The sequence below is a fragment of the Macrosteles quadrilineatus genome, unplaced genomic scaffold (genome assembly GCF_028750875.1).
Source record: "Macrosteles quadrilineatus isolate MER2022 unplaced genomic scaffold, UCM_ALF_1.0 Scaffold_3__2_contigs__length_128488019, whole genome shotgun sequence".
NCBI classification, from domain to species: Eukaryota; Metazoa; Arthropoda; class Insecta; order Hemiptera; family Cicadellidae; genus Macrosteles; species Macrosteles quadrilineatus.
Window position 1 is genome coordinate 60423936 of NW_026542596.1, and position 14914 is coordinate 60438849.

Consider the following 14914-nt stretch of genomic DNA (forward strand, 5'->3'; position numbering starts at 1 on the left):
CTAAAAGTCTAATAAAATCGGAGTCTCGGAAATTGGGTTTTTCCAATATGGCGTCCAAAAATTAAAAAAAATTATAAACCTTACTATTTTCCCTGTAAATTTTCTTCTAAACCTCCAATTTAGACCGAATTTAGTACAAACCTTTGAAACTGTATTATCTATAAACTATTCATGATTTAAGATAACAAATATACAGTAAACGTGTTGTATGGGGTTGAAAATAGTTAAAATTCTGTCTTAAGTTGTTAGTAGTAAATAACTTATTTCAATTTTGGTCACTATAGGGAACAAAACTTTTTATACCTAGTATGTGCTATACCCATGTTGTAAATCCTTAAAAAATATATGCAATTTAGTATTCTTAATCATTAAATTATCTTAAGTGGTGGTGGGATATTTATAAAAAAAAACTATGTAATTCTTATGGGAATTCTGAAAATTACCATATCTTAATTGTTAGTTGGTACGCTTGGATAACAATTCATCGGGGCCTGTATCGTCTCCACAGATACAAACACACACATATTTGTCATAAGCGAATTCTGTGTTGAGTCAAGTAATAGAATTTGTTTCAAATTCTTTTTTAAGCTCATTCAATTCTTTTATTTTGTAATAGTTCACAAGTAGTTTATAAAAAAAATTATATGTATAATGTTAACAGGTATATTTTGGTAATACTGTTGTTAATCAGCTGTTTTGAAACTCCACAGGATTCGCTTCCGCTCTTTCAATTGTAGTTAAGTAATAAAACACAAATAGTTAATTACAAAAATAATTACATGTATAATGTTTACAGGTTTATTTTGGCAATACTGCTGTTAATCAGATGTTTTTTTTGACTTCATATGATTCCAATCGTATTGTTGTTCATGTTTACAGTTATTTCGATCAAATTTAGTCCCATCCCATCACTAATTTAGTCTAGTCAATATATGAAATAAAACCCCTTAACCTTAAAAAATTGCTTTAAAAGATTTTTTGATGGTTTACATTTCCAATAAGTATGTGAAATAATATACTAAAAGTCTAATAAAATCGGAGTCTCGAAAATCTGGTTTTTTCAATATGACCAAAATTTCCAAATTTCACTAAAATATTTCCATAGACAAGCAAGCTTTTAAGACTTTATTTATTCTCCATAAGAGTAACATGGTCATTTTAAATGTACACTTTTTTATTTTCTCCGTAACCGTTAGGCATACAACAACGCTTCTGTATCATTTGTTTTTATGATCATTTGTTTTTATGATCTCTTCAAAATGGTTTGGAAATAAATTGCAACTTTTTACAGTGAAAAATGGGAAAATCCAATTTTTACCCCGTAAAAAAAAGGAGATCTTAAGCATACTCAATTTTTGGGCCTAACTTAGACACAAATCTTAAATATACACAAATCATAATACAAAAACTTTCTTCAGGGTTATATGTTTTTAGGCCAGTGTCACTAATGTAACGTGGACATTCTAAAATAAAAATATTTTGTCTTATGGTCTGGAAATCTATGGAGGAACGCCCAAAAAATTTAGATACAGTTCTGAAACTCTAAAAATGCTATAAGAATCAGATACTTAGACAAACGATAACTGTAAAAGATCAATTTTCAAAACTACACATTTTGACTGTCTGATCAATAAATAATATGTACTATAATTAGTGGCCTGTAGGGGCCATAGCCCCTAATCTAGACTACAATAAAAAAACATACATAAAAAGACAAATATTCGAAATATGTTTTTAAAATTATCAATTTTATGTTACTTAAAATTAACAGTGTTTCCTTTTTTATATCTTGGTTTTCCTTCCGTTGGAGTCGTATATTAGATGCTTTTGATGTGTTAATGAAATACAATTGTAAAATAATGATTAAATCAATAACACAACATATTTACAAATGTAAACGTGCACACGGTTTGGCCTGAGCCCGGAGAACGACGAATCAGAGCTGAAATCATACTGCCAAACATTGCACATCTTTTCTAGTTTAGAATTGAAGATTTGTTTTTTAATCTTATGAATTCTGTTATAGTTTCCATTTTGAGAACCAAATGTATGTAAAGGTTAAAATTATTATTAATTATTATGAAGACAACTCCCCATTTCGCGTTAGTAAGTCAGAAATATATCTATTTAAAAATTTATGTAAATTTATCAATCTCAGCTTCTATGAAAAAACTAAAAAAAAGGAAACCTTCATGGGATCAAAATTTTTGAATCATTTTCCAACCAAATTAAAAAGTAAAATAAACCAAAATTATTTCATAAATCTAGTGAATCTAGTGAACTCTACTGGCTGCAAGAATTTGCAATGCTCCTGCAACAAAGTATGGGTTACCTTGTACTACAGCTTGTGGACTTTACCAGCTTGGATAACAATGTGACAGTTCGTAAAGTGATCATAACAGTGTACAACTTGATGAAAATTATAAATTATTATTTGTATAATGCTCTACAACTAACCACAAGAAAGTGCGACTATATTATACTATTACTAATATTATAAATGTGACAGTTTGTTTGTTTGAAGTTCAATCACGCATTAACTACTGGTCGGATTGGGTTTAAATGTGGCTTTATGATAGCTCAGATTCCCGATTAATACAAGCCTATTCTTTTCAAAAAAATCCTTTCGGGCTAAAAATTTAAAGATATTTATTTAAGTAAATAAAATATGTATGTTGAATTTTAGCAAGCTTGTGATCTTTATTTTAAGACCTATTATTGGATTTTTCAAGCAAAAAAATAGTCATAAATTAAAATACCCACAACGCAGCAAACCTGCACCATAAGCGAATTTCAATTTGCCTGATTTAATTTGCACTGAAATATCACATTAAAAGTATTACATTTATTCCCTATTTAAATAGCACTACTTTAACTAGTATGCTGCGACCAGGAGGGTAAAAAAGTGTTTTTAGTAAAATGTTAAATAGTTTAGTATAAAACAAACGCATTTTCCAAATTTGATAAAAATATTTTCATATACAGGCTAACCACAACAAGTTTTCTTATTTTCCGTAAGAATAACATAGGAATTTTAAATTTAAATTGTTTTGGAATTTTCTCCATAACTAGGTATTAGGCCCATGACAACGCTTCAATGTACTAAATTGTTTTTTTTTTCTGAGCCCTAAAATAGTTTCGAAATAAATTGCAAAATTTTACGTCTTTAGGGTCAAAAATGGGGAAAACAATTTTTACCCCATAAAACCCCCCATAAACCCCTGTTCCCATGGTCCGATCATGCTGGTTCGCGAACTCGTTCAAATAAATGTAGGTTTACATGTTTGTACCAAATTTCATCGAATTCGGATCATTTTTGCTTGAGTTATTGTGCTAACGGACGCATTTGACCAAAATCTTGGACGCCATCTTGAATTTTGGACTTCCGAGACTCCGATTTCATTAGACTTTTTTTCCTGGAAAATACACATAATTCTAAGTCAAAATAACCAATAAAACAATTTAAAGCAATTTTTTTAGGGTTCTCGTACGGATTTACTCGACTAATAATTTATAAATAAAAAACTTTTTTTAACAAAACGTTTTTAAACGCACTAAAAAGTAGAAAATAATCTATAAATATGTGGAGAGTATAAATACTTGTAAGATTTAAAATGAAAAACGTGGGGTGCATGCAATTGATAATTTACAATTACCTTCACCTATTTAACTAATGTAATATTATCAATTGCATGCACCCCACGTTTTTCGTTTTAAATCTTACAAGTATTTATACTCTCCACATATTTATAGATTATTTTGTACTTTTTAGTGCGTTTAAAAACGTTTTGTTAAAAAAAGTTTTTTGTTTATAAATTATTTTCTATTTTTTAGTTTTTAATGTGTGTGAATGTTAAATCTATTTCAAGCATCTATATCAATTTAAGACCGAGGCATGTGGGAAATCTAAGGTTTACTGTATTTGAGTTTCTTTTTATATAATTATGTATTAGATTGAATGTATGGCCTACCTACTGAATATAAATATATCAATCTTTTTTATTTATTGTTTACTTTAAAGAATACTAAATAAATAACAATTCACATTATTAACAAAAACCTTTATATCTGCAATCAGATTGTTACTTTATTTTGAAATGTTTGTTTGTATAAAGAATCTCTTGGGAGCATAACCTGTACCTCTTAACCTCTGCTCTTCGAACTGTCAAATTTAAGTATTTACAGCTGACTTAAATTAATTGATAAATTTACATTCTTTCAAAATGTAAACATGTAAAATTTGGAAGCCCATGGGGGCGTAGCCCAGGGGAAATATGAAAATTAAATGATATAATATTGCATTGTCATCCATTTGTGAGCTATATTTCAAATTTCAAGTCTCTAGCTCATCAGGGTCTTCGTTTAAAATTGATATCAAAATTTGTAGGAAAGCGAGCTAATGAAAAAAAGCCCATGGGGCGTAGCCCAAGGGAAATATGAAAATTCAATGATATAATATTGCATCGTCATCCATTTGTGAGTTATGTTTCAAGTTTCAAGTCTCTAGCTCATCGGGAAGTATCAAAATTTACAAGAAAGCGAGTTAATAAAAACAAGCCAATGGGGCGTAGCCCAAGGGAAATATGAAAATTAAATTATATAATATTGCATTGTCTTCCATTTGTGAGCTATGTTTCAAGTTTCAAGTCTCTAGCTCATCGGGAAGTTAGTATAAAATTGATTGCAACATTTGTACCGGACAAGGAAGCGAGCTAATAAAAACGTTTTAAAATACCCGTCTACCTGGAAATAATTACCTAAATGGCGAAACATTGCACATGTGCAGTACTAGTATCGTTACATTACATGGGAAATCTATTCCGTGTATAGTCAATGCTAGTACCCAGTAACAACATATCAAAAATCAACATTCGTGCATGCTAGCATGCTGTGCTACGGCCGCCATCTTGGAAAATAAGGGCGGCCCATTTTCGCTTCTTTGACTATATTTCACAAACCGTTGGAAATACAGAAGTTTTGTTCGAACAAAGTTAAAGAACAAAAAAAAAACATCTTTTTAATGACCCCTGTCTCTAACGGTTATAGAGAAAATTTTAAATTAATATAAGATTTGAAATTCACATGTTACTCTTATGGAGAATAAAACGACCGTTGTTGTTTGCTTGTTTATGGATATTAAAAATTTGCAAATTTATTTATTTATACTAAGCTATTAATATATTGATTAAAAAATTACACATTTTATAAAACTAAGGGAGCATGTTTTATCTATGATAGTATGATTAGAAAAAAAAAATAAATAAATAAAATAAAATAAAATAATGAAATTGTTAAAGTTTTGTATTTTCATGTTTAACACAAGCATAACAAATTTGAAGGTTAATGACATTATAATTTTGCAAAAGCTTGTTGTCCTGAAAGAGTGACAGGAAACACGATGAACTGGTGGTTCTGACAGCACAAAGGTAAACTGGATTACATAATTTGGACACAAACTCATATTGTGCAATTTAGTGGTTTTGTTGTATTTGTGGGACAATTCTTTTTATAGTCTTCAAACTAACTAAACTTACTTAATTTTACACAGATATAGTCTTATTGTAAGAATTATATTTATCATCATTGAATTTATAACACCTTATAGCTAAAGGTTAAAAAAATAATTCAATAACGCTTCAATACGTTACTGATGTTAAATTTACGTCAAAAGGGAGACTTTTATTCCTTAAAACCTAAACGTTACATATTAAGGATGTTTTAAACTTTAAAATTTTACTGAATTTATTTGTAAAATCTAGATTTTTATTTAATTGGTAACTTTGTGTTAAAAATTACGCATTCGCATATTGGGTCTGAAGATGATTGGGGTGTCCTATCGAAATCGATCACCTTCTTTCATGGGAATTTACCACATTTCACGAACAATATAATGTAAATATTTGCTTCAAAGGATTTAAACGTATTTTGGCTTACTTTCGGTAATAGTTATTTGTGTAACTAGTGGTGAAAGTGGCACTTTGCTGCACACGAGAGCAACGTTTACGCACGAGCCGCAGGCGAGTGCGGAATGATCTCGAGTGCAGCAAAGGCCTTTTTCACTCGTGTTACACATTATATTTTTCCTACAGTCATTATAAAGCGTATAAATAATTAGTCTTTCAAACACTATACAACACGTTTTTAGGTTCAGCTGGCAACACAAATGGTGCCCTAGAGAAAGTAGTACCCGCGGTCCGTATCACTCCGCTATTTTACCTCAGCAAGAAATATGCTCCGCGTTTTGAGAATATAGTTCCGTATGTTTTTGTAATTTGAAGTGGTTTCCGCGCCTTAAAAAAATGCTTTAAAGGTATTTTCTTGTTTGTTAAGATCGTAGGAATATTTTAAAAACGTTTAAAAGAAAAGTCCAGAAAGTTCAGAAATACCGAAACTATAAACACGAAATGACAGGTTAAATCGTAGTTATAATAGTCAATCAGCTGCTCATAGTATTATTATTTTTAAAGTGTTGCCAACCTATTTCCAAGCGTACACTGATTACGTGCATAATAGAACCACGCTGTTTTGTGTTGTTTCGTTGGAATCCTGATGTGCGGCAAAGTATAAACCGTACGGCAAAGTATAAACCGTACGGCAAAGTATAAATATGCAGCAATTAGCAGCTTTCTGTACTATAAACAGTACAAGGAAGCCAACTTTGTCAGATGGCTGTAGGAAAAATATATTCAACCTATCATGGTATAAATAACATTACGCTTCATTAAGATGTGATTTGATAGACAATTGCGTTTTATTATGCAAAAAACTGTATTCCTTATGGTGTTCAGAATATTGGAAACATATCAAGTAAATTTTTATAATTCGCGCACTTTTTATTACCTCTTACAATATTTATCTTTGAGGTCTTATTTAAAATACTTATTCATTTAATATTTGATTCATACAGGTATTTGATTTTTATTCATACACTTGCACTTTTATGTGATATATTTTATTTCACATAGTATGAGGTATATAGAAATAGTACTAAGTAATATGAAAATTAATAATATAGATTGTTTATAGTTCTTTTTAGAAATTAGTTATAATTGTGTTGTTGTGTTTGTCTAAAGAAACACAGGTGAATATGTTCAAGATTAAAATTTTCTTCTCTTGATTTTCTTTGCGTATCAATTGTTAATACAAAACTTTCCCCAAACTTTAAGAATAAATTTGGATATGCTGATAAAAGAAGGATGATAATACTAATTAAATAAGTAATACAATTATTCGTTTAACATCGGTTCCCAACTTTAAATGAAAGCTAAAAGCTCGCAACAAAGTTAGATGGGTTGACAGTTATCGTTCGTTGTAATGCAATATCGAAACACAATTATCCTTGTGATATTTTTGAAAATGTATTGCTGTCTACTATTTTATGCGGAAAAAACTATATTTAACTGTACAAAAACGCCTTTTATAAAATGTTGTTCCTAAATATTTTACTTCAGACTTCTTCAAGCACACAACAATATCTATTCATGAAAACTGTGTTTATGTCAAGTAAGAATAATACATATGACAAACGGAATATTCATATTCCTCTCAAGTCTCATAAAGAAATACCGCTGAGTTTCTTGTCTTGAAGTTCTCGTTTCATATTTCCTCTGGTATTTGGTAAGTGGCATAGCTTAAAGTATAGTATGTAATTTTTTCTGAAAATATCATGATGATCATATTTATGATAACGAAGTTTAGTATTTATATGGTAGGTACTAAATATAAAAGTATAAGCCTAACTTGTAAAAGAGATGGATACTGTGCAGACAAACAGAATCACAAATAATTAGTTGTTTACAGTTAAAGTAAAATTAAGTCTTTAAACAATGTATGAAACATACATTTCAGGTAGGTACTTAGAAGGTTGTTTTTCGTTAGAGTATTCATATTAAAATTATCAATTTTTTTGACAAGTATTTATTTATATGTCTACTCTTATGTCTACTACTATGTGTCTACTCTTCCTTCTGGTCTTTAGCATCATGTCTGTTATTTATTACTAACTAAATAATTTTACATATGTTGAATTATTATTGTTAATTTTTGTTTTTGTAAACAGTTCAGTTTTTACATTGTTTTCAATATAACTATTGATTTTTACTTCCTCCCCCTATACCATAGTATATGGAGAAAGTATTGTTTTCATCAAAATTTTCGAGTTTGAGTTTTGAGTGGATATATTCGTTTTGGGTCCCCCTGGACCCAAAAAATGGTTTTCGAAGTGATGTGTGTGTGTGTGTGTGTCTGTGTACAGTTCGTGTATGTGCTTCAAAAACTCCAAGACGCACCTAATGAAGCTATTATATTAGGACTGATGATGGCGATTTAATTTTGCCGAAATGCATCTCCTGTAATAGGATAAATAATTAGGATCGGCTGGCGGACACAGGTAATTTAACCCTTTATTGAGTGTCATACCGATCCGGAAGAACAACAAACAACATAAAATGAAGTTAGGGACCTATGTATAATAATTCGGCCAGCATATCTGAAAATATGCAAACCAACTGCTGTTTTTATACAGGGTGATTGGTACTCAGTGTGACAAATTTTTTTTGTGTAAGTACAAAGTAAATGAAGTGGGATGATGCATATAAAATGTTCCAAGTCTAAAAATTAGATTCCCAAAAAAATATTTTATGTTTTTAAAAAATAACCATGCTTTTAAACTTAATACAGCGATTTCTCAATTACCTGTACATGGATTTGAGTAGATAATGTCATTTTCGTGTTCTACATTAAATTTTGAATAAGAATAACACAAAATGACAGAGGATCAGTTGTAAAAACTCCATTGTAAATAGATTCAAAGATAAAAGTTAAGATGTTTGATAAAAATTTAAAAAACAATGGTCTATTGCATTTTTCACACCCTGTATACAAAAAAGTGTCGGAATATGTTAAAAACTCTGCGCCATTTTATAAGCTTTCCAACCATATGCTACATAAATGGCGCAGTTTTTAACATATCCCGACACTTTCTTGTATACAGGGTGTGAAAAATGCAATAGACCATTATTTTTTTTAATTTTGATCAAACATCTTAATTTTTATCTTTGAATCTATTTACAATGGAGTTTTTAAAACTGATCCTCTGTCATTTTGTATTATTCTTATTCAAAATTTAATGTAGAACACGAAAATGACATTATCTACTAAAACCAATTTACAGGTAATTGAGAAATAGCTGTATTAAGTTTAAAAACATAGTTATTTTTGAAAAACATAAAATAATTCTTTGGGAAGCTAATTTTTAGACTTTTAAAGCTAAATTTTATATGCATCATCATACTGCATTTACTTTGTACTTGCACCAAAAAAGTTTTGTCACACTGAGTACCAATCACCCTGTATATGAAGGTTTCAACTGAATACTAAAAGATCCCCGTGCGTAGAACGGGTACACAGCTAAGTTTAGTTAAAAATAAGTTTTTTGGTAGAACCATTCCAGATATTCAAGCCCCTAGGTCATATTCCAAAGACATTTAAAAACCCTTTTGTTTTACTGAACCTACAGTATGTCAATCATAACACATTATTAATAATATCTAAATACACGGAACATTTTTTGGAACACCCTGAACACAGCAGGTTGATAATTTTTACTAAATTACTTTAACATGGTTAAGTACTAACTGAGAACTCAATGAGATTCAAGCTGCATATTCAAACTAAACTATGTTTTTGAGTTCATTTTGCACTACTTGCTTGTTGTACTAAAACAGTGGAAAGGAATCGGATAAACTGGTTGTTCTGAAAACACAATAATAGCCTAAATTATGTGATTCTGACTTGCCGTATTACGAAACTAGTCGTTTTGAATCCTTTCTATAACATTTCAGTTTGAAACTAGTAGCCAAAAGTAAAAATCAAATTAGTTTAATCTTTCCATTATAGAATTACGACGTCATGGAGAAATATCAGGAAGACGTCATTTACATTCACTCAAGAAAATAGTTTTTTTTCTGTCCATAGTCTTTGGGGAGAGTTGAGCCTGATTAGATCTCCTCTGTCCCAAATTTAATTTACCTGTCTGTACAAAAGGCCTTCGAGATTTGTCGAAATAATCTTTTACAAGAATAAGAACAGCACTTCGGTTGGATACGATTTATAATTGAATCTTGCAAGGAATAATTAATTTGACTTCTATTTCGAGTCTAATTATATTTCCTAGAGCTGATAGTGTATTTAAATACTGTACACATTGAATATTTTTATCAGTATATGAGTTACCTTTTTAATTCATGAATGCTAACTCATGAACACATTGATCATGTACGGTAGCTTCCAAATCATATTTTTGGGTGCTCTCATGAACTCAGAAAATAAGAAATCAGTAAATTATTTCACTTCATTTTTTTCTAAAATAGTATAAATAATAGTTATATGTGCAACTAGTGAGAAAAGTGAGCAATTGACTCACTCGAGAGAAATCCTTACTCACGAGCCGTAGGCGAGTGAGGAATGGTTTCTCGAGTGAGGCAATTGTACTTTGAACTCGAGTTGCACATTATACTTTTCCTACAGTTACCATAAAACAAATAAATTGGAGAAGAAACATAACCTATTTTTACACAGAAGTGAACTTTTAATATAACATTTAATGTGAAGTGACAAATACAACAGTACAACAGCTGACCAGCTGATTTACAGCCAGTGCTGCCAACGTATTTCGCGCGCATACGACGTTGCCTGCATATTACGTGCTCACTATTTCGTGCCTTCACGTTGCAAATCTGGAGTGAGACAAAGTAATTAGAGTGAGACAATGTTAACATTGTCTCACTGATGAGCGAATTGGCCACTTTGCTTTCTCAAATCAGTGAGAGAACATGTACATTGTTAGGTAACTGTAGGAAAAAAAATAGTACTACTATACAACTCTAAAATTGTTACACAAAGCTACCAATCTGTTTGTTTCCATTATTTACATTATATTTGGTGCTTAAAAGGTCAGTCCTATTTTATTTACACTAAACTACACACTATAAAAAATTTATTCATCCGCATTTGTAGATAACATGCTAAATGTACGTTTACAGTATGTGTAGAAATAAATATATTAATTCTAAGACTTAAAATTTCAAATTTTACTTTGTGATTAAGAGGCATCGACATTAGTCTATTACCTTACTGTTAAACAGACGGTTTAATCTTCCAATTGACCCAGAGATCAATGGAAGTTTATTGATATTTGTTGATCACCCTCTAAATTGGAAACACCTCATTAGAGACTTTATCACTTTAAGGGGGAAGAAATACAAATCATGAACGTATGTAATTCTTTGAATGATTCACCATATTGACTTACACCATATTTTTGACTTGTTATACAGAACAGTGTGGAAAAAGGTCCCGGTCAGATGATTGTATTAAAGTAATAAATATATACAACTTTGAACAAAGCTACTGAGAATAAAATAGTATATATCATCCCTAGGGTGTAAAGTGGATCTTTTCGACCCGAGCTCAAGTTTTAGATCGAGGCAAAGCTGAGGTTAGTAAGTAAGCGAGAGTTGGAAAGACACTTTTCCCCCGTGTGATATATTTGTCGTCATATTACATTGTGTTTCAAAATATTGCCAAAGTTTTAAAATTCACGAAATGTTTTGTTAAGAATTTGACTCAGTTCTCAATTTTTTTCTCAGAAGAACACATTTAGACATTTCCCCTCTGAAAATTCCCCGTTAGTGTAAGACAAATCCACAGTAATATCACAAGACGTTGATCACCCACACAAGATAGAGCGATCCTTGTGTTTCATCAATCAGGAGATCAGCGTTAATGAGGCTTGTAACAGGTACAAGAGGTTTTAGAGCACACGTTAAAAGTAGGTGTAAGAGAGACTTTATCTTATTATTTGACAGTATTTGATTTATTTGATATACATGCAAAATAACTCGTCAGGTGAAAACTATTGCAGTGATGATAAGTTTCACAGTCCTTAATTGAATGTCCGTAATTTGATCACAAACTCAAATATTAGAGAAATTGTTTGTTTGTTTTTGTAAGTATGCAATTTAAATGTGTGTAAATGTGACAAAACCTCTAAAATACCGGTTGATACAAATTTAGCTATTATTTCGCCTATCCATAAAATACAAATTGGTAAAACGTTTCATAATCAAAATGGGGCTACTGAAAATTAAATGTAGGCTATAGACAAGTTGAGTCCACAGATAATCGCAAAACTGTGCTTGGATCAGTTTACAATCTTACTAGTATTATAAATGTGAAAGTTTGTGTGTTTGTTTGTTTGTAGTTCAATCACGCATAAACCACTGGACGGATTGGGCTGAAATTTGGCATGATGATAGCTTACATTCCCGATTAACATATAGGCATATTCTTATCTCAAAAATCCTTTCGGGCTTATATTCCAACCCCGTATGAAGGACGGGTACTCTGCTTCTGCTAGTATATTATAGGTTCATCCTTTTACAATATCTGAAACTCACTCTTTTGTTATAACTCAGCATAAACATACGAATCATGCATTAACTTTTAACATCAAACATAACGTACTTCCAGAATATTATTTACTCATCAGACTGTGATAAACAATAAGCTTGACAAGCTGTTAGATAGTTGATTTCCTAAGCTTAGACCACAACATCCCGGGGCCAGATTACAGTAAGGCCAATATCCGACCAGCGGATGTTGACTCAATGCCTGTCTCAATCACTACACTCACCTCATCTCCGTGCCACAATAAGTAAGCTTGACAAGCTGTTAGATAGTTGATTTCCTAAGCTTAGACCACAACATCCCGGGGCCAGATTACAATAAGGCCAATATCCGACCAGCGAATGTTGACTCAATGACTGTCTCAATCACTACACTCACCTCATCTCCGTGCCACAATAAGTAAGCTTGACAAGCTGTTAGATAGTTGATTTCCTAAGCTTAGACCACAACATCCCGGGGCCAGATTACAGTAAGGCCAATATCCGACCAGCGGATGTTGACTCAATGCCTGTCTCAAACCTCAACTTTCGAAATAAAGCATGAGGAAATAGTATTTTTTCTGTTTTTAATTAAAAAGTGAACCCTTAATCTAGGGGTGCGCATATTAGTTTCCTTTTGACGTTATGAGGTGGAACTTTGGAATTACTAAACGTTTTATAATTTACAAATGTTACAATGATAATTGTTTAATACCCACTGTAGGGCAATCCATTGCAAAAGAAACTAGTTTCGGCTAGTTCCGTCGTGTCCGCCTGCGTCAGTTTGTCCCGTGACTAAATGTGGCTAAATTTGGTATATTAAAATGGTTTCCTTGGATATGAACTTAATGTGCCAACATTCGTTTATGTATTGCTGAAGGCTTCCGTCAGATATATGGACTAATTTGGTTTGGATTTGAAAATAGATATTTGACCCGAAACAAGTCATCCCTAGATATTATTTGAAGACTTAAGACGGACAAGGATTTGTATTCTATTAAATTATTTGTACAATCAGTCTTGGGGGCAAGAATGTTTAAAATAAGTAACATCTACTTGAACCCCAATAACGTTTGGCAGCTTAAGTCAATTCTCAACTCATAGTTACGACTAATTCAATTATGATTAAAATATGTAATAGCTATTTACCTTACAAGTGTAGTAAGAGCGTTTTTACATCACGCAGGTGAATGATAATTCACCTAAGTGATGTGAACACGCTCTTGCGTAACGTGTAACGTACAAGATTTTACCTGACCTGAATATACAAGGGGTTACGTACAATATTTTTCACTATCCATTTCACTAATTTTCTAACAGTAACGTTCTTTTACAAACAAAAGCTAGGTTAGGAAAGTTCTTTACATAACAATAAAATTCAAGCGCACAGCTGATTTCTAGCGTTGAACGTCGTTGGCTCCATAAAGCGGCCTACACACTACACGTGCATTGCACGCCGTGCAAGCACGTCATGCCAAAAACTGACGAAACGTGCAAGTGTGTGGTGAACACCGTGCAAGCACGGCGTGCATTGGCATGGCACGGTGGAAATCAAAACGAGTTTGATTTTTGGCGTGCCGTGCCAAAGCACGCCATTCTGACGTGCTAGTGTGTAGGCGATCCCCGTGCCACGTGCTGGTAGTTCAACCACTTTTGACAGGGTTTGACCCTATAATAGTACTTTCTTATTAGTGAATCAACGGCATTTTGTCTTGGCCATTTGCAACACAGATTAAATACGCATATAGTGGCGTCCCCAACTTAAATAATTATTGATAATTGATAATTGACCATTGATCATTGATCATTGATAATTGGCACGACCATCGAGATTACAATGGATCGCACGCTGTATGTGATGCGTGACCCGAGACGCAGTCATAGATCTCTATATAATATATCATAGAGCATACATCCTCCACCACAGTATTGTGAACCAAGTGCCCTGCCGGCATATATCTGTACGGCAGCGAGGTGCAAGGTCTGGACTAACCTAGGCACTAAGGCCAGGGACACACTTACCGGCGAAACCGCCGAGCGCCGGTTCCGGCGGATCCGCCGAAAGTTGAGAGTCAGAACACACTTGTTCCGGCGAAAACTATTTTGCCGAAGCCGGCGACAATAAATAGAGTGCAATGAACTCTGAATCAGTTTTGTCTTAGACTAGTACAGTTCTAGTACAGTTTAGTCTTAAGCGGCCTACACACTACACGTGCATTGCACGCCGTGCCATTTTTTATATTGGCACGACGTGCTTTGCACGGCACATTTTGCCCACACACTTGATCTTCAGTGTAGCCTGCAACGTGCTAAATTACTTCGTCTGTTCGTACAAATGAAATGCAGAACACACACATGTTTTAAGAACATTGGACATGATTAATTGATTAATCATTAAAAATAGACACAAGGCAGCAGCACTAAGCCACCTTAGGCCAGGGACACACTTACCGGTGAAACCGCCGAAC